The 19965-nt window shown below is 42.8% G+C and overlaps 1 long non-coding RNA gene across 2 annotated transcripts in view; it reads left to right on the top strand.

Annotated features, from left to right (window-relative positions):
• Window positions 1–19965, top strand: part of LOC126456021 (uncharacterized) — a 110389-nt gene that overhangs the window by 24178 nt on the left and 66246 nt on the right. For both annotated transcript variants that reach the window (XR_007585362.1, XR_007585361.1), the window contains 2 exons: window positions 5955–6178; window positions 6267–6397. This is a non-coding gene — a long non-coding RNA (uncharacterized LOC126456021). The remainder of the gene's footprint in view (window positions 1–5954; window positions 6179–6266; window positions 6398–19965) is intronic.

Below are 19965 nucleotides of genomic sequence, written 5' to 3'. Positions count from 1 at the left end.
CTCTCCTCCGTGATTGGTACTTTAGAGTAGAAATAGGCAAACTCATTCATCCTTGGGAACTAGTTCACTAGTGATCGCTCTTTTTTGGGAACCATTCATTTTTACTCGTTCACCGTTCGTTTGTGCATAGTATATTGTTCTTATGAAAAATTGAAAATTAGTAGCGTATGTGACTGAAGAAGGAAGGTGCCCCTCTGGAGTACGAAGTTTTTATTCATTACAGTACTCTCACAAACTTGTAGATGTAATTTTCATGATTCTACAAAACCTCTCAGTTAGCCAACTGTAGCGTTCTATGGCTGATTGCTGTGAAATAGTATAAGGTGGCACATGAAAATCTGGCCCCGAGTACAGACCGCTCGCCAGTTAAGCACAATTTGTTGACCAATATGAGCAGAATAGATAAACATGTAATAATTAGGCAGCAAAGAAACAACAAATAAGCTAATACGTACAACAACTTTGAAACAATAGATGACGATTGGTGAGCGACAATGAGCAGTCTTGTGCTCCTGGCCCATTTTTTGTGTGCCACCCTGTACCTCTGAAATAATATTGTAAAAGTTACTATATTCTCTTCACAAAATGTGACATCAGACACTCTATTTTGGAGCGTGGGCTTCATTCGGTTGTAAGTCGGCCTGCCTTCCATAACAATGAACATGCTGTTTTACCTTGGATCAAAAACAGATGGAAAATGACCACCCGTGTGTGCCACGCCATCTTCCTTTGCATGTGTAATAACAAAAAAACTTTCCTTTTTTATAAGTATGTCTTCTGCTGTTTATCGGAAGTGAAGTAAGCTGATTTGCCCTTTTGTTACCTGAAAAAATATATGTATTACATACCATGTAATTTTTATGTAATTATAAAATATATTTTAATTACCGGTCGTGGACGCTGAATAGAACTCGAAAAGAACCAAAGTCCAGAGTTCAAAAAAGGTTTGAAACAGATCTAGAATGTGCGTGCTCAGTGAACAAAATGAACCACAACCTGGTACTGAACTGTGAGCAGTTGGCAGTGGAACTGCGACGAGTGGTCACATGGAGGAGGACGAGTCTGGCCGAGGGAGACAAAGACAGACAGACAGACAGGAACGGGACCGAGGCTGGAACGAGACCGCCGACGTGCCGTTGCGGGAATGAGACCGACCGTTCCCCATTTTCGGGAACTATAAGTAGAAAGCCACAACCGAAGTGAACTATGGAAGACTGTTCCTTAGAATTTGTTCCTCACTCCTTCCGTTCATCTTGGTGAACTGTACCTTTGGACCTATTAGTTCGCGAACGACCCATCTCTACTTTAGAGGTCCCCTACCAAATTGTATTCACCAGTTTTTGTCCCACTGGTTACTCCAGGCAAGAGTCAGCAATTCATTCGGCTCTGCACAGGTCCAAGAGCCTGGCATCCCACAGTGCTGTGTGTTGAATGTCACTCTCTTCCTCATTGACATCAATGTGATAGTGCCATCTGTTGGGCCGCTGGTCATCTCTTCGTTATAGGTCACTGATTTTTGCATTTGGTACACCTCTCACTCGGTAGCCTCTGCTGAATGCTCCAAAACACAGTCATGCATTCCTTCCATTGTACCACAGTCCATCATGAACTGGAACTTTACTTCCACCTGGATGTTGTACCACAGCCCTGTTTATTGGACCTCCTTTCTGATGAAAAGCTGACCTGGCTGCCCCATATTTGTCACCTGAAGACTAGCTACGTGCAAAAGCTTAATGCTCTCTGCTTCCTTGCCCACACATCTAGGTGAGCGGATCATGCTAGTCTTATCTGTATTTATCAGGCCCTGGTTTTGTTACGAGTGGACTTGTTTGCCAGGTTTGTGACTCAGCAGCGCCTTCATCTATGAAACTTTTAGAGCCAGTACACCATGATGTTGTGCACCTGGCCAGAGGTGCCTTTTGGACTAGTTCCGTAGACAGTCTCTGTGCATAAGCGGGGATTTCTCCCCATCACATGTGACGGTGCCAGCTCTTGGTTGCCTGTGCAATCGCCATTAACTAAAATTCCCTGATCATCCCGTGTATCCCATTCTCTTTACATGTGAACAGTCTTATCTTCCTGATTCCGGCCCTCGGTTAGGATTACCAGTTGGAACGTGACTCACTTCCTTTTGCCAAGACGTCCCATCTCCCCTTTCTAGAATGTGCTCTGTGCACTCCCCCTTGGATAAAGCCCGGGCCGTGGATTAGGACTGATCTCTTCCAAAGTTCTAAAGTCTCAGATGCCCTAATGACCTTTTAGCATCTGTTATGCCCACGTCTTCAAGAGTTCCGTCGCACTACTATCTTTTACAATAACGGTTGTAAAACTGTGGATCAGTCAAGATATGCTTTTATATCTCATGCCAGAATGGAATGTCATTCACTGCTAGAAACAGGTAATGAGTGCACAGCATAGAACTGCCATTAGCAGAGCCTTCCAATTTATTAAACTGACCTCACTTGACTGTGTTTTAATACATACTGACTCAATGAGCAGTCTCCGGGCTATTGACTAATGATATTCTTGCCGCCCCCCCCCCCCCCCCCCTCTTTGGTGTCCACTATTTGTGAACTACTCACTGACCTGTCATGCTGCCTGCTTGACTGTCTTTCTCTGGGTCCCAAGCCATGTGGGTATTCTCCAGAATGAAGTGGCTGACCATTTGGCTAGGGGAACACTTACTCACTCCCATTTGCTTTGCCAACCCCAGGTGCAGAATTATGGGTGCATATGAGATCTCTGCTCACTCAGAAATGGAACGATGTTTGGTGGGCTACTGCACCATCAAATTCTGCACAACCAATGGGACTACTGCAGCATGGTGATCTTCCCATCGCTTCCACCAGAAGGAACCCAGAATCCTGTGTCATCTCCGCGTAGGTCATACCAGGTTAACCCACAGGTATCTTTTGTGTAACAAGCCACCCCCACATTGTGATTGTAGATCCTTACAGACAGTTGTGGAATGCCCCCCTCCTCCTCCTTTTTTGTCCTCCATGCTAAGTGTGGACTTCTGCACTCGTTGCCTGTAATATTGATGGATGATTCATGGATGGTTGAAATGGTTCTCAGTTCTCTGTATGAAAGTGGTTTGTATTCTCAGTTGTAAGGATTGATCTACCTCCAGAAGAAGGACAGGATGGTTCGGGATGGGGATGTCTCCTGCTGTATGCTAAGTCTGGGGATCCATGATCCTACTTCCTTGTCCAGGCTCCTTTTTTTACTCTGTTTTAAGTGCATTTAGATTTGGTTTGTCTCCATTCTGGTGCCCTCAATTTTTAATTTTGGGTGTCATATGTTGAACAGTCGGCACTCTTGACTGTAATGGATCAGGGTTGGGACAGCTGAGGGTGAGATGTTTCCTGTCATATGTGGAGCCCCAGGGATGCCCACCTGCTGGCCTCACTGTCTCCTTCATCTTGCTTTATTATTGACTTTACAAAAAATGTCCATTATGTTTTTAGCTCACTTTTACAATTATGAATCTCCCGACTAGATCAGAAAACATTCTTGGAGGATATCTGTACTTCCAGATGCACCACTCTTGAATCGAGGAACAGATGATGTCGTCGTTTGGTACCAGCTGAAACAGCTGTGTATACTCTGTTCCTGTTTCAACCAGATGATACACTGGATGACTATATGAAACACCTCATCACCAATATGAAAGTAGCAAGGCAGCTGGCGTGCATATGGACCCCAGATGTCCAAGAGGAGGACAGAACATTAAAAAGGCAAGCACTGACTAGTGATATATGAACTGGGACACCTGGCATGGATTTTTACACTTGTGTGGAAAATGGGACTATCATAAAAGTTGCCAAACACTCTACTTTGGGCTGTATGTTGCTTGTTGAGTATCATATTCCAAGTCCAGGATTGTGAATGTTCATCAAGGACACAAAAGCGCAGATATGTTGTTCGTATCCTCTGTATTAACCTCTACTACAGTCCAAAGGTGCAGGTGCAGGGACATCCAAGGAAACTGAAGGCCCACACGAAAGCCGAGAAGCTTCAACACAAGGGATTACATTCGTTGCTCATAGTAGTGAAGAGGATGTGACAACATGGACAGACTGCAAGGAACTGCCACTGCTGCCATGCAAACGACCATTGACAAGCTCTAGATCCAGGGTGATGTTGGTGGCTCCAATTGGAACTCGTAAAAAGTGTCTCTCTGTTTCTGGGTTGCTGTTCCTGCAGGAGAGGGAGCAATGTCGTGAGCTATTATGCATACATTGTGGCGTAACAGTCAGTGTCGCTGGCTGGCGTGCTGCTGGTTGCCAGACCACACCCAACCAGTAGTGATTATTTGTTATTTAGTAATTATTCTGGAAGGTTCTAGAAATTTCTGGTGTTTGCAATGTTTGTATACTTTGGAATATTAAGTGTTTGCATAAACTCCATCCGGGCATTCATTTCTGTTCTGTCTGCACGTTGGTGTCTGTAATAAATGTGCTTTTATTGCTAAATATTGTTTTTCATTGACTACAATGCTTTCAGATTTGGATTTGATTGTACTTACTGTGTGAAAATATCTTTAGGGTACACAACTTGTGAGAGCCTAATCCCAACTGAAACACAAGCTGGAAAATAAAGAAAATAGTATTACTAATTTTCAGATACAGTTCTTCCTTAATGAAGGTAATGAGCGATATTTGGAAAGAGGAGTGGGACCAGTTAATCAGAGTCTAGATTAAGATGAATCCAACTGTTGTGAGGAGGAAGGTAGGCAAAGACGAAGGAAAAAGTAGCAGATGTAGTACGAAGTGAAACATAGTGTGTTAGTTAACACAGTTTCAGCTTCACCTTATAGTTGACATAAAGGATACCGGACAGAGTGAGATGTGTAGATAAGAAAAAATAGAGAGAATAATCACTTACGAAATAGAAAGAAAGGGAAAGAAACAAAATAAAAAATGTGCATTAACAACAAAGTACCAACAACCACAATATAATAGAAGTTGCAGGGAGAGATTTATTGTAATGGAAGGTAAGTCTTGGAGGTAGATGGAATAGCAGTTTACCTGGATGAATGCATGGACATATACAGAACTGTCTGCATTTGGGACATCTGGTATCCAGTTTCTGAGTGCACCCCACAGCATGATAAGATATAGCTGAGTGCTTGGATGTGGGCATTTGTTTTCTCCCACATAACATTAGCCTACTGTAGTTTTTCCTAAACTCCAGAGGTGGGATCTTACTCTCCCAACATTTCCTCATGCCTCATATTGTAACCACCCTAGGCAAACCTTCCATTAACATAATTCTACTCCTACAAATTTTCTTCTTATATAGATTTATGAGAATTTCTACTTACTTTATTATTTGCTCGTTACTTCTATTCATCCCCTTTCTTCTCTTTTATCTTGTCACTCTCACTGTCCCCTGATCTCCCTTCTTGCCCTGTTTCTATTTTGTTGTCAAGTTATTTTTTCCAGTTTCCTTGTCTCTTTCTCTTTTCCTCATTAGTCTCTCTTTACTTTTTACTTTGTCCCTTACAAATCTGTGTGTAACTGAGGCTGACACAGTTGTTAGTAATATGCTGTCTTTCACTTGCTCTTCTCTTTTGACACCTATTCATTCATCTTTGCCTCTCACATAAAGGGGTCCTGTTTTGACCTAGGGTCTGAGTGACCAACCTCCTCCTCCTCCTCCTCCTCCTTCTTCTTCTTCTTCTTCTTCTTCTTCTTCTTCGAGTCCCCTACAAACCCCTCTTTCCTCCATGAAGAAGGAACATACTGTTTGAAAAGGTGGGAGTGTTTTTGTGTACCTTTTTGCTAGTTAGATGGTGGTACTGGAAGTTACATCTTTTGAAGGTAAGTATTGACCAGCTTTCCTGTTTCTTCAAATTTTACCTGTCACTAATTATTGCCCAGGTCTACGGTTGTAAGTCATAAACAGTGTTTCAAATGTTCTGTACAGTTAAGGAGACCAAATTGTTTCAGGTTGAATTAGTGTGTGACATAGCAAAATCATATCATCACAGCTCCATGCAATTCAGAATGTGTCACTTGAACATGTTAAGGCAATTGAATAGTAAATGGAGTAATGGAAACCATCTACAAAGAGACTGGTGCAGTTAGTACTTTGTGTTGGAGTGCAAAAAATAAAAGCTGTTGACTGCAAGCCGGTAAGAGCACTGGATTGACAGATTTTTCCAGGTTTCAAGGTTTGTACTGCAATAGTAATCATACCATAATAAGAAACCATTTGTAAATGCCTGAAAATTGGGTAGATTTTTGTTTCTTAACCCACAGGTACTTATTACTGGACAAGTGGATTGTTACAGAGGCACTGTCATGTTGGAAGAACACAATTTACAGCTAATTGGTGAAGCTGATTCGCTGCTTATATCAAATGCACCAAAGAATGTTTTGGCAAGGGCACTGTAAGCAGTTTACAATTGCTTTTAATTATTAAATTACTAATAGTGCAAATTATAATTATTTAAATCAAACTAAGTTGTGGCCTACAGCCGCATCCAAATATGCAGGGAGTCTCCATGTGTCGAGGATGCTCACATACATGGTGACTCCCTGTAAATTTTGATTCTGCTTTAGACCAAGAATCAGCCATGGGATACTGAAAGTGACTTGTTAGTCAAAACTGGTTTAGCCAATGAAGTGTTGAGCAAATATTTGAGAACAATAATTGTTATTACTGAAAGAAATGTACTAGTTGTTGCTCTTAACCACTGTCATGACAAACGTGAAAAAGATATATAGGGCGCTAATGGGGACTGCTGGAAGATGGTATATGTGACATGAACAAAAAGTGGAAATTGAATTACACTTTTCCCATTTTGTGATATTGGTACCATTGTTTGTCACTGTAAGGAAATGATTCGTTATCAATTAATTTTCATTAGTGTTTGACAAAGAAATATTTAGGTAAAAAACTGAAGAGCAGTGGTCTTCATTTGGACTCTACAAGCCACTGTGGCAGAGAGTACACATTTTACCTGTCATTTTCTTTCCTCCTTGTTACTTTAATGGGTGACGCCCAGGAGGAGCACCTCTTGGCAATCCTCTGTATAACCCCAAATCTCTCTTAAATTGGCATTGTGGTTAATAGGTGATATTGATATTGAAGAAAATAATAAATTTCTCAAAAGGCATTTTGTGTTTTATAGGATGACCATTTAAATAGTAGATGATTTGTGCCAGAAACTGCAACCAGTTAATTTACCACATTTTTTAAAAAGGTATTGTTTTCCTATTAGCTGAGTTTCAAGCCACTGCTGGCTCACTGTCCTATGGTAGATGTTCAAATGGAAGTTTCAAGCCTATTAATTATGCTCTTCTCTCATCCTCTCAATGAATACAGCTCGATTTTCCAAAAAAAACTGTCACACAGTATTACCCTGGCGTTGACTTCTTCTGCCAAGTCTACATCTTACTGAACATTTCCCTTTGTTTAGAACAAGCTGCCATTCATCACACCAAATAGAAATTCTATGAACATCACCCTCTGTCCTTGTACACAAAGACAATACTTACCTGTACACTACAGCATTATCAGCAGTCTCAGATTGCTGCTCACCCTACACATTAGATCATTTATTTATGTAGAGAAAGAAAGCAGTCCTATTACACTTCCATGGGCACTCCTGATGATACTTTTGTCTCTTATCAACACTACCATTCAAGTCAACACTTTGGATTTTATTACTTAAAACATATCTGAGCCACTCCAATGTTTGAGAACCCATTCCATATGCTTGGACGAGAACATTGGTAACAGTCTGCAGTGGGGCACTATTAATAGCTGTGATTAAAAGATTGATCTCAGACATTTATGAATTATTATTTCTGAACAATTTTCTTTACTCATCTCTGTTACGAGCAGCTTTCACTTCCTGTCAGCCTCTTCTGTTTTCCATTCCTTTTTCTTGTCTTCCTCCCTCCTTCCCCTCTTCCCACTTATGGTTCTCCCTCTGACAGCAGAATATAAAAAACAATCAAGTAGTAGGTATCCAACTGTATACTCTAATTTTTAAAGTAATGCCAGAACAAGTTTTATCTTGATACATAATTCCTCAGAACATAAGGCCACTCTCTGTATTTGATCTGGTGCATTAGTAGGATTAAATCAGTTATGATGTTGAACCCTTAAAAACCATACTAAGATCTCATTTACGTTGTAATATGTGTATGTTAGTCGCAGTTGTCACACAGCTGAGGTAATGCATCTGGAGCACTTTGTTTTATACACTGTAATTTAGTTGATTTTCGTGTACTTCTGAGAAGAAGTGAGTTGCACCTGTTCATTTTACAGTATAGACTAGTTTTCACCAACTTACTGTACTCACAAGTTTTTTGCGTGCGTTTTGTTGCATTATCTTTGTGTAAGCTGACTTTCTAGTGCGGTATAAAATAGAAGTAGCGTAGCAGCAGAACTTAGATTGCAACTAATGATTGTTTGGTTGGTGCTACATTACTTGTGATACAGACAAAAACTGATTAAAAATGGATAGGGACTGTCCATGTTGTGTGCAGATGCACGAAGAATTGGCCACTGTCCGCAAACAGCTGGAAGCTGTGTAGGCCATGATCTACAGGCTCCAGTTTGCTGCTCGTGGCCACTGACTACAGGGTCACTGACCTGAATACTTGCCACCTGTGGAGCCTATAACACTGCCTGAGATCCCTGAAGCTGCTGTGCCTTCACATTCACACGCCCTGGCCAGTTGACACTTACCTGATGGTGACTGACGAACAGTAGCTAGGTCGTGAATCTCTGGGTGGAAGGCAAAAATGGGTTCCTGGTGGTGGTGGTGGTGGTGGTGGTGGTGGTGTTGGTGGATGTTTCTGTGTACTGTTTTATCCAATCATTAAATTAGAGAATGGAAACAGAAGTAGTACAGTTTCGTCCATATGTAGAAAGTGTACCATGGGATCATACATATTTGTACTGTGCACAATATTATGCTACTGAACTATTTTGTCAGGTGTAAGTACTGAGGAGTTCCTTTAGGACATTGGTTTCCACATTTGGCTGTCGTTTGAAAAAAGGTCACTGTGTTTGTACTAACTATCCTGTAAAGCTGACATTGTTTCCAGGTGTACCAGTTTTTGGGTGTTACTGAACCAATTATTTCTAAACTCTGTGTGGTAATGATTTAAAGTATTATTATACTTACAAAAGCATATAAAATATTGTAACTAAATTGCAATTCAGGGGAAAATAGTTTTGTATTTTTACTCTACATTTCAGGAAGTATGAATTAAGGTAAAAGATTTTTTTCAAGTTCTTTCAGTCTTTTAATGCAGTTTATCAAGATTCTTAAAATGATTTAAATATTGGTGAGTTGACTTTCATTGAGTATTGCTGCATCTTCCCAGATACAGGGTTTCATCAACTTCCCTTATCAAGTGTCATTTCTCCAAGTACTGTGTGGTCTCTCTAACCAAACGAATTGCCTCAGGGGGCTCGCTGCTCTTTGGCAGGTTTATGCTTGGGTACCACAAGGCCCCAGCCTTTGCAGCATCTTTTCCATGCTGCACGTCAGTCCTCTTGCCGTTCTTTTTCCTCTCCCTTTGGGAACATGTCTGGGCTGTTTTTGGAAAGGTATTTTGCATTTTTGGTTGTCAATATCAGAATAATCTCCACTGTTTTTTGTTCCTTTTCTCTTTCTTTGTTCACCTTTTCCTATCATTCTTCCACTTTGGCGTTTCAGGTTCCTCTTTTTCTTCTCCCGTCCCATGCGTCTGATGTGTAACAAGTGGGTGGGTAATGCGTAATTCTCAACCCTCATGTCGACAGGTAGGGTTCGCACATACCCCCTGGTATAGGCCAGGTCCAGGCAGGGGTGACTGCCTGAACTACTACCTTCTCAAATTGTCCATTTGTCCCTCTGTCAGGTGTTAGGGAGGTGTGACCTGAGGTGCGCCTTGTTCTGAATGGGGTCCCGGGTTGGAAGGAGTGCACCATCGGAGAGGCTGGCAATCGTGGGGGATTTTGTCGCAATAAGCCGATCATCTTCACAGTCAGTGGCTACGAAATGTAAACAGAATGAAGCTAATGATTCAAAGACCCTCCCAGCTGCACCACGGTTCCTCATGGCCTTTGCTACGGTAACTCTGTTTATTATTGAGAAAAGATGTTGATTCAATTGCTGGCCCTGTAAAATCCTGCTCTTGTGAAATCCTGCTCTTCTTTACATAATGGCTCTTTGCTTTCGGAGACTACTTACCTTCAGGCACAACTACTGCCTGCAGCTTCGCTCTTCCATGGCTGTCCTGTTGGTGTCGAGCCCCATCGAACGCTGAATTCTTCTTGTGGTGTTATTTGCATTAGGCTGCTCGATGGCCTGACCAGGGCAGAAATCCAAACATACCTCTCTGATCAGGTTGTCATTGCAGTCCATCAGGTGATAAAAAAAGTAGATGCCTCCTTAGTGCCCACACGCACTTTCTCACTTTTGATAGTGTGGTGATTCCATCATAGATCAAAGCAAGTTATGAAGTTATCACAGTCAGATCGTATATTCCGAACCCAATGTGCTACTACCAGTGTCATTGTCACAACCACATTCAAGAGTCCTGTTGACACCCAACCAAATGTGTATCCTGTGGTGTGGATGCTCACAAGGGTGATTGTCATCCTCCTCCCCACTGCATCAACTGCAGTGGCAACCGTGCCGAATCCTCCTGCGATTGTCCTGTGTATCTCGATGAGTGGGCTATCCAAGAGATCCGGGTGAAGAAAAAAGTGCCTTGCTCAGTTGCTTGCAAGTTGTTGGCTAGCCGGAAACCCTGTCTTCTACCATCTGGCACCTACAGTACTGTTCTTGCTACATTTCGCTCCACAAAGGACATGGCCAAGCAGACATACAACCTCAAATTCAGCACTGCGGTTGTGAAATCGCCCAGTGTCGTGATAGCATTCCTGTTTCCTCCTCCAGCTGTGAAACACACCACTGAACTTTTGCCTCACGGGGTGAAGTCACCAGCTACACAACTAGTAGACCGGAAAGGACAGAAGAAATACTCCATTGAAGACTTCCTACATCCCTGCATCCAACAAACATCTGAGCCTTCCTCTGCCAACTAGGAATGCTCCAGGAAGTCAATCAGAGGCAAATGCTCTTCTCCTTCACCAACTCGAAGATCCTCTTCAGTGGTGTCGCCACATGAGACCCTCATGTGATCGACCTCTGTGTTGCAGGTGCGTACCACCAACTGTTTTGCAGCCCTGGACTCCGCAGGCTAACAGAAGGAGAATGATGAAGCTTCTGTAGACCTCATGGAGCAGGATCCTCCTGCCACTGTACCCTGTAGCAGTGAGTCTTTAAAGGCTGGCACTTGGCAGCTGCCAAGGTGGCACCCTTTTTTTCCTCATCATGACTCTCTTCCAATGTTTGTCGTCTTTGATTCAACAAATGGGATTTACGGCAGCTCCCAGAATCTCATAGTCCATGTGTTCTCTGCCTTCAGGAAAAAAAAATTGCATCCTCATGACTGCTTTGAGCTCTCATACTTCTTTCCGATCCGTTTTGACCTTCCTCCCGAGGACAGCATTCCCTCTCATGGGGGAGTCATGCTGCTCATACAGGACGACGTTCATAGTCAACCCATCTCCTTGAGTATCTGCCTTCAAGCTGTTGCAGTTCATCTTTTCCTTCCTCACTTTACCTTTTCCCTTTGTACTGTTTACATCCCTCCGTCATTCGAAATTACCCGGGCAGACTTCCTCCAGTTTATTGGGCAGCTACCTCACACCTTTCTGCTGCTCGGTGACTTCAATGTGCACCATCCCCTTTGGGGTTCTCCCAGAACCTGTCTGGGAGGTGCCCTCTTGGCTGACCTTCTCAATCAACTTAACCTCTTCTGCCCTAACGCAGGAGCACCTGTGTTCCTTCCACGTTCCCTGCTCTCAGTTCATCCCGATCCTCCGCCCCAGGGCCAGACGATGTTCACATTCAGATGTTGCAGCACCTTTCTCTTGTGCGCAAGCACTTTCTGCTTCATACGTACAGCCGCATCTGGGCAGAGGGCACATTTCCCAGGTGCTGGCATGAGGCCACTGTCATACCCATATCTAAGCATGTTAAGGACAAGCACCACCTTCTAGCTACTGCCCCACTTCTCTCAACAGCTTTTTTAGCAAGGTGATGGAATGTATGACTCGTGCCCGGCTGATGTGTTGGCTCGAGTCTCACAATTTACTAAGCACTGCGCAGTGTGGCTGTCGAGCGTGCCGTTCTGCTGTTGACCACGTCACTGTCCACCCATATCATGAATGGTCTTAGGCGGAAATCCCAGACTGTGGCCGTGTTTTTCGATTTTGAGAAACCCTGTGACACCTGCTGGAGGACTGGTATTCTACACGTGGGGCTTCAGAGGCCGCAAGCCTCATTTCCTTCAGAGGTTTTTAAGAGAACCAATTTTCAAGTTACTTGTGGGCTCTGCCTTGTCAACACATTTATCGGGGAAAATGGTGTCTCTCAGGGTTCCGTCCTGATCATTGTCCTTTGTTCTATAACCATTAACCCTATAATGACCTGTCTCCCGCTGAGCATTTCTAGCTCCCTTTTTGTTGACAATTTTGCCATCTGTTGCATTTCTCCACAGACTTGTCTCGTTGAGTACCATCTTCAGCAATGTCTCGATCGTGTTTACTCATGGAGCATCGACATTGGCTTTAGTTTTTCCACTGCCAAACCCGTTCGTATGATTTTCTGGTGGCGCAGTACGTTTCTTCCACCATCTTTACATCTTGGACCTATTGCTCTTCCATTTGTTGAAACTACGAAATTCCTGGGGCTCATGTTCAATAGGAAACTTTCTTGGTCCTCCCATGTGTCTTACTTGGGACCCTGCTGTGTGCGATCCCCCAGTGTCCTACATATCCTCAGTGATACTTCCTGGGGAGCACACGGAACCACCATCATCTGTTTGTACTAGACACTTGTCCATTCGAAACTAGACTATGGGTGTTTCACTTATGCATCTACATGTATGCCCCTCTTATGCTGTCTCAATGCTATCCACCATTGTGGCATCTGTTTGACTTCTGGCACCTTTTACACTAGCCTGGTTGAGAGTCTGGATGCAGAAGCTGCCGAACTACTGTTGTCCTGCTGCCGTGACTTTCTCCTCAGCAGATATGCATGCCGTTTATCTGCCATGTGTGGCCATCCATACTATGCCTCCTCCTTTGGTCACCAGTATGGGGTGTGTCCTCTTTCTCTGTTATTTCCTGCGTTCACTTTCGCCACTTGCTCCGGCAGCTTAACTTCACGCTATCTGCAATTTTCCCAGTCGGTCTGAAGCCTTCACCACCTTCGCTTCGTGCGATGGCCCATGTGCACCTTGGCCTTCATTCGCTTCCTAAGGACACTACTCCAGCCTCACTTTATTGGCTTTCACTTTCACAACCTTTGCGTGGAACTTAGCGATTGTAGCTTTGTGTATACTGATGGCTCTTGGACTGACCGGGGTGTTGGGTGTACCATCATCATTGGCACCGATGTTTTTTGGTATCAGCTTCCGGAACACTGCTCAGTATTTACAGTAGAACTATTCACCCTGTATCAGGCCACACAGTACATCTGGTGACACAGGCCTTTCAACTGCATCATCTGCTCAGACTGTGTGTACGGTACACCATCCATCCCTTAGTGCAACAGGTCCAGGAAAGCTTTCAGTTGCTCACTCGTAATGGAGCCACTCTGATGTTCATGTGGGTTAACGGCTATGTCTGTGGAAACGAGCCTCTGGCACTAATGCCAAGGCTTGCCGTCCTCGTTTCTCAACCCACTAGTTCTTGCGTTCCCTCTGATGATCTCTTGTGTTGCCAGCTCCAGTTTATTAAGCCTCTCCCAGAAGTTTGAAACACCTCCTCTCGGCTCTTTCACTGCGAAGAGATCATTTTAAGTAGGATGTATATCAGGCACTGTCTTTCTAGCCATCACCACTTGCTAAGTGGTGCTCCCCCACCACTTGGTGCACATTATGCTCAACTTTTGACAGTCTGCCATTTCCTGATGGAATGCCCTTTTATAACAATTTACATTCTCGTTTGTGTTTGCCATCTGAGTTATTGGCCATTTTAGTCAACAACACGTGGATTGTTGACCGTGTTTTACTTTTTGTCCGTTGTAGCAATATGGGCCATTCAATTTTTAGTTCTGGGCATCTGTTTCTCTATGGTGTACTTTATAGACCTTTCTTCACGTCCCTATTTTTTAGCTATCTTCTCTTCCGTCAATTGGGATTTGCGTGTAGTTGTTTTTAATTTCTCATTGTCTTCTTGTTCTACAGTTTTGACATGGGTGCATATGATCCTGGTTGTTTGTGTCCTAAAACAAAAAAAAAACCAAATGAAGGAATTCCATGTTGTGAAATCTAGTGAATACTGAACTTTTTTTTTTTTTTGTACACATAAGTATATTGTCCTTTCACATTTTCCTTATGTTTAATTGGCTAAAATAAAAATGGCCAGGCAATGATAAATATAGGTGGAAAGAGTTTCTACTTGCCAAATCAAAGTAGAGATAGGCACATGGCTAGGTTCATACACCTGACGAAGTAGAGAAAAGGATTGGAAGAAAATATACTAACGAGGAACTGGGAAAGTTACTCAAGACCCTGGGAAAGGCTAGAGAGGAAAGCAGGTAATGGGGGGAAATTGACATTGAATTTCTATCAACTGACGAGGTTTGAAGCAACAAGGTATTCGAAGCGTATGAAAAGTCAGTTGACCATTCAGAGAGTAGGGAAGACTGCTACCAAAATATTCAAGATATCTTCATTATTCGTGGATTGGATTTCTGAGCTTTGTAGAAAATATGAATTCATTTTTTCTATACAGGGTGACATAAAGTCTGGGAACACTTTCAATTATTTATTGCACAAGAACTAAACATTATATAGTTGTCATACATATTGCATTTTGAAGAGAAACTCTGAAAGTTAGTGTTTTTTTTACAAAAATTTGATATGCGAACCACGAGTGACCGGGCAGACGTCAATGCGGTAATTGCATTCTTCCCATACCCATCCCAGCAGGGCATTGTTGACTGTGGCAGTCGCTCCCCATATTCTCTCCCGGAGCTCTGCTGCATCATGTGGTGGAGGCGGTACATACACCAGATCTTTAATGTGTCCCCACAGAAAAAAGTCACACAGAGTGAGATCTGGTGATTAGGGAGACCATTTCATGAAGCAGCTGTCCCCTTCTGTAGCATGGCCAATCCACACTTCTGCACTAGCTCCAATTTGAATGGTTTCATAGACAGCTTCTGTCGATGGACTTTCTACACTGTCACTGGAGCCATTTTGGGTTCACGGGATGCACAATGCACCAATTTCTTGGACTCCTTGTGAGTGTCTCTTGTACGTGCTCCACATTCGCTTTACACTGAGACGTCTGCTTCTCTTTGCCGGGCACAAGTAACCCGTCGTAACGAATTTGTTGTGCCAGTGGTAAATGGCCTTCCTTGTTGGTGGCTTCTTACCATACTTGGTTCTAAACATCTGTTGAACAGCTGTAGCACACTTGTTTTTGTCGAACTCCAACACACAGAAGGCTCACTCTGTACCTGAACTTGCCATGTTTGTGACTAGCACTTGCTATTGGCAAATCACCAAACTATGCTGTGGAGGTATACATGAAAAAAACTTTTAGGATTTCTCTTCAAAATGACATATGTATGATATCTGTACAATGTTTGGTTCTTGTGCAATAAATAAATTAAAGTGTTCCTGGACTTTGTGTACATCCTGTACAAATTTCAAGTACCCCACTCTTAATCTCATTTCGTCTTCCTGCATCAGCCTCACTGCCAGCAACCTCCATTCTGGAATGTGCATCAAAATCGTGAGTAACTAAAGTGCTGATACCTCTCCAGTTGGATCCTTTCTAAGTACATTTACGTACATTCCATATGCCATTACACATTGTGTAGTGGGTGGTTCTTCACACCAATAGTGTGTTTCCTTTCCTGTTCCATGGGTGTGTTGAGAGATGTCAAATTACAGTTTAAATTTCTCATTCTGCTCACTAATCTCTCTTACTTAATTCTTATGATCCCTGTGTGGGATATACAGTGGTGGCATTATTTCTTGCTGCCGTCTCCAAATTTACCCAACAGAGTTTCAGGAGAACAGTCTTTTTTCCAAAGATTCCCATTTAAATACCCCTAACATTTCAATAATACTTTCGTATGAGCTATACAGACCTGTTATGATCCCAGCAAAGCAACTCTGAATTCAATTGACATTGGTGTTGTACCTACTTTATAATGATTCCAAACACTACAACCATATTCTAGAATTAGTCACAGTAGTGTCTTCTATGTTATTTCCTTTATAGATGCACTGTGTTTTCCCAGACAGTTCTAACAAATTTAAGCTTTTCCATTTGCCTTCCCTAATATTGATTGCATTTCGTGTTTTCTCTAAGTATGACTCTGAAATCTTCAAACAATGTGGTGTGCACAAGATGTTCACCTCTAATTTTGTAGTCAGATACCGTACAATTCCCGTACATGCATTGCCTTACATTTAGCCACAATTATGGGAGTTGACATACATTATGCCTTATATTACACCAAGTGGATATCTTGTATTTCTGCAATTCCTTCAGATTGTTCATGAGCACAACATTATGAGCAGCAGTCAATCCTATAGTATGAATGAAGTCAAGTAATGGGAAGTCCAGATTGGAATAACAACAACATTATGAAAACATAAGATTGCTACTCACCGCATAGAGGAGGCATTGAGTCGCAGGCAGGCACAGTGTGAAAAGCTTGCTAAACATTTAAGGTTTTGGACAAATATAGCCTTCTTTGGAAATAGAAGGAAAACACACACACACACACACATTCGTAACTCACACACATGGCCACTGTCTTCAGCCGCTGTGGCTTGACTCCAGAATGTGACCGCATCTAACACAAGCAGCAATTTGGGGTGGGTAATGAGGATGCAGAGGCGGTATGGGAAGGGGCCGGGAGGGGGATGGAGAGCTGGTTAGGGGTGGAGGAAGATGATGTGCTTCCTTTGAGAATGTGCAGGGATGGGATAGGGCTGCTAGGTGCATAGTAGGGAGACCGTGTCAGGGCAGGAAGGGTGGGGAGAGGAGAGGAGTACAGAGGGGAAAAGACTTCAGGTGTGGTGGCGGAATAGAAGACGTGTGTAGTGCTAGAGTGGGAGCATGGAAGGGGATATGTAGGTGGAGGGCAGAGACTAGCGAAGACTGAGGCGAGGGAGGTTACAGGAATGGAGGATATGCTGTAGGGAGAGTAGCTATCTGTGCAATTCAGAAAATCTGATGTTGGTAGGAAGGAACTAAATGGCACAGACTGTGAAATAGTCATGGAAGTAAAAAAAAAAAACATGGTGTTGGGCAGTTTGTTCAGCAAATGGATGGTCCAGCTGTCTCTTGGCCACAGTTTAGCAGTGGCCATTTGTACAGACAAACAGATTTTTAGTTGTCAAGCCCATGCAGAAAGCAGCTTGGTGGTTGCAACTTAGTTAGTAGATCACATGGCTAGATAGCATTGCCTTTGTTGGGCTATGAGATGCCTGTGACAGGACAGGAGTGGGTGATAGATGGAGGATGTATGGGGCAGGTCTTGCATCTAGGTCTGTTGCAGGAATATGAGCCATGAGGCAAGGTGTTGCAAGCAGGTGTGGAGTGGAGGTGGACAAGGATATTGCTTAGGTTCAGTGGGCAGTGGACTACTGCTGTGGAAAGAGTGAGGAGGATAGTGGATATGATATTCCTAATTTCAGGGCATGACAAAAGTTAGTTGAAACTCTGATAGAGAAAGTGATTTATTTGTTTCAATCTTGGATGGTATCGCATCACGAGAGGGGTGCTCCTTTGTGGAGGGACAGGCTCAGTCTAGATGTACTGGGTGTCAGTGAAGTGAAATCGAAAGAAGACAAGGATTTCAGGTCAGACAAGTATAGGGTAATGTCAGCAGCAGCAGAAAAAGATATAACGGCAGTAGGATTTGTTATGAATAGGATGGTAAGACAGAGAGTGAGTTCTTGTGAACAGTTCAGTGAAAGGATTGTTCCCATCAGAATTGACAACAAGCCAAACCGGCATTAGTCCATGTGTACATGCAGACATCTCAAGCAGAAGACGAAGAGAGAGAGAGAGAGAGAGAGAGAGAGAGAGAGAGAGAGAGAGAAAGTAAATGGGATTCAGAAGCACGAAGGATATGCTTGAAGTTCTCTGAGGCTATAGATACTGTGGTAATGTATAGCACAGTAGGCAGTAGAGTTGAAGAGGAGTGGACATTTCTAAAAATAGTGATCGCAGAAGTTGGAGAGAAAAATGTAGGTATGGGGAACGTAACTGCGAAGAAACCATGGGTAAGAAAAGAAGTACTTCAGTTAAGTGATGATAAAAGAAAGTACAAAAATGTTCAGGGAAATTCAGAAATATAGGTCACGTAGGAATGAAATATGCAGGAAGTGCAGGGAAGCTAAGGTGAAATGGTACATGAAAAATGTGAAGAAATTGAAAAAGAAATGATTGTCAGAAGGACTGACTCAGCGTATAGAAAAGTCAAAACAGTTTTTGGTGAAATTAAAAGCGAGGGTGGTAACATTAAGAGTGCAGTGGGGATTCCACTGTTAAAAGCAGAGGGGAGAGGGGATAGGTGTAAAGAGTTCATTGAGGGCTTTTATGGGGGAGGGACTTACCTGATGACGTGAGAGAAGAAGAAAAAGTAGTTGATAGCGAAGACAGAAAGGATTCAGTATTAGAATCAAACTTTGGAAAAACCTAAAATCAAATAAGGCAGAAGGCATGTAACATGCCATTGAATTTGTATAATGTTTGGGGGAAGTGGCAAGAAAACAATTATTCCTGTTGGAGTATAGAATGATTGAGACTGCCGATACATCATCAGATCATCAGACTTTTGGAGAAACCTCAACCACACAATTTCGAAGATTGCAAGAGTCGACAAGTGTGAGAACTGCCGCACAATCAGCTTAACAGCTCGTCCATTCAAGTTACTAACTAGTATAATATACAGAAGAATGGAAAAGAAAATTGAGGATGTTACATGGTGATAAGTTTGGCTTTAAGAAAGGTAAAGGCACCAGAGAGGCAATTCTGACATTGTGGTTGATATTGAAGCGAGACTAAAGAAAAATAGACACATATTCAAATTACTTGTCAACCTAGAAAAGGTGTTTGACAATATAAAATGGTGCAAGATATTTGAAATCCTAAGAAAAATAGAGGTAAGCTGTATGGAAAGGTGCGTCATAAATGAGGGTTGGAACTTTAATAGTGGCAACTATTTATTTACAGTTTGTACAAAATAGATACGTGTTTCAAAGTTGTACTGACCTGCACCAGCATTGTGTATAACCCATTGCCAGTGATGTGTAAGTCGTAGGGTACGCTTAGCAGTGCCAGTTGTGTTGACAGTTTGAGCGGTGCAGTCTATTGCCCGACGAATTTGTAGCAGTTCTGAAACGAATGCCGTGAAGTGTTTCCTTCAGTTTAAAAATCGAGTTAACCTCACAAGGGCTTAAGTCGGGGGAGTGCAGTAGGTTCTATAGCACTTAGCAGCCCCACTAGTCAAACGAATCAGTAAAAGCTTGCACTGAACGTGCTTGAGCATTGTCCTGCAAAATGATGGTGAGGTCTTGCAGAAAATGTCATTTCTGTCTCTATGCTGGTCGTAGGTTGTGTTCCAAAAATGAACAGCATAGAAACAGAAGTGATGACACTTTCTGCAGGATCTGACCATAATTTTGCAGAACAATGTTTAAGCACGTGTAGTGCAAGCTGTTACCAATTTGTTGGACTGATGGGGCTGCCTAGTGCTATACCACGTACTGCACTCCCCTGACTTAAGCCCTCGTAAGTTCAACTTGATTTCTAAACTGAAGGAAACACTTCACGACATTCGCTTCAGAACTGCTACAAATACTTCGGGCAATAGACTGTGCCACTCGAACTGTAAACACA

Source organism: Schistocerca serialis, chromosome 2, assembly GCF_023864345.2.
Source record: "Schistocerca serialis cubense isolate TAMUIC-IGC-003099 chromosome 2, iqSchSeri2.2, whole genome shotgun sequence".
Taxonomy (NCBI): domain Eukaryota; kingdom Metazoa; phylum Arthropoda; class Insecta; order Orthoptera; family Acrididae; genus Schistocerca; species Schistocerca serialis.
The sequence above is the reverse complement of the archived record's forward strand: the minus strand, read 5'-3'. Positions and strand labels throughout refer to the sequence as shown.